Below are 1,043 nucleotides of genomic sequence, written 5' to 3'. Positions count from 1 at the left end.
TCAGCAGCCAGGACACAGATAAAAGTTATTTTTTTAATCCCCAGGGCCCCTACAGGAAGTCCCCACACCCAGACCTCAGCATACGGGTCTTGCTCGTCTGGGAGGGCTTAGCACTATCCCAAAGGCCAAACTCTGTAGAAGACGGATATGCTATGAGGGCAAGTTTTTATTACTCCCACCACGCTATCATCTGAAGACCCTGTCCACAAGGTTAGACGCACCAGCTCGCTCTTCCCAGGCGAAGATGTGACAGTTGACGAGGCTCTAATCAAGACTGGGGCACTGGGGGAGGAAAGAGGGGAATGGCTTATTGAATGAGGAGAAAAGGAAAAGTGTAATTCAAGGAGCAGAATTTGGCTACTCCTCTATCAATAGGCATTGATCTTATATAACAAACAAATGAAACGCTATCAACACTTACGAACAAAATGATTGCCAAGTCATCTTAGGACAAGGTCTGTGCATGAGGTAAATTAGGGGCTGTGGGTAAAATCAGATAATACTCAGATGAACATCATCCTCTCCTTCGCATTTGGACTTTCCTTAGGATATTCTATAGGAAAGATCACTAGGTGTGGATTTGGGGGCCAGTATTTCCCAAGTAAAGCAAACATGCTTCGTTGGACTCCCATGTTCAGGGAGATTTGCCTTCACGTGATGTTGTGAGTGGCTTTTGTACAATAAGCTGGTTTCTTTCATCAAACGAGTTCTCTTTCAAGCTGGCTGAGTTTATTTTTTACTTTGTATGAAAATTCTACAGAGAACCTAATAGCACAGAATAGAGTCCAGAAATCATTTGTAATACTCAACTGCAACATGGATTTTATTTTATGCCTCCTTCTAAATAAGTCTTTTCTAAATATATTTTGGAGGGCTGACGGCACATAAAAGGGAGCTATTAAGGAGAACCACGGGGTGTCGGTGATGGGAAGGGCTGATTATCCCTGACAGCCTCCAACTTTGGAATTCATGGAAAGGCAAACCACAAATATTTCAGAGAGACTAGCATGCAGATAAATTTTATGCCACATTGCCCTTCTCCC

This window comes from Halichoerus grypus, chromosome 5 (assembly GCF_964656455.1).
Source record: "Halichoerus grypus chromosome 5, mHalGry1.hap1.1, whole genome shotgun sequence".
In the NCBI taxonomy this organism is placed as follows: domain Eukaryota; kingdom Metazoa; phylum Chordata; class Mammalia; order Carnivora; family Phocidae; genus Halichoerus; species Halichoerus grypus.
This window is presented reverse-complemented; position numbering follows the sequence as displayed.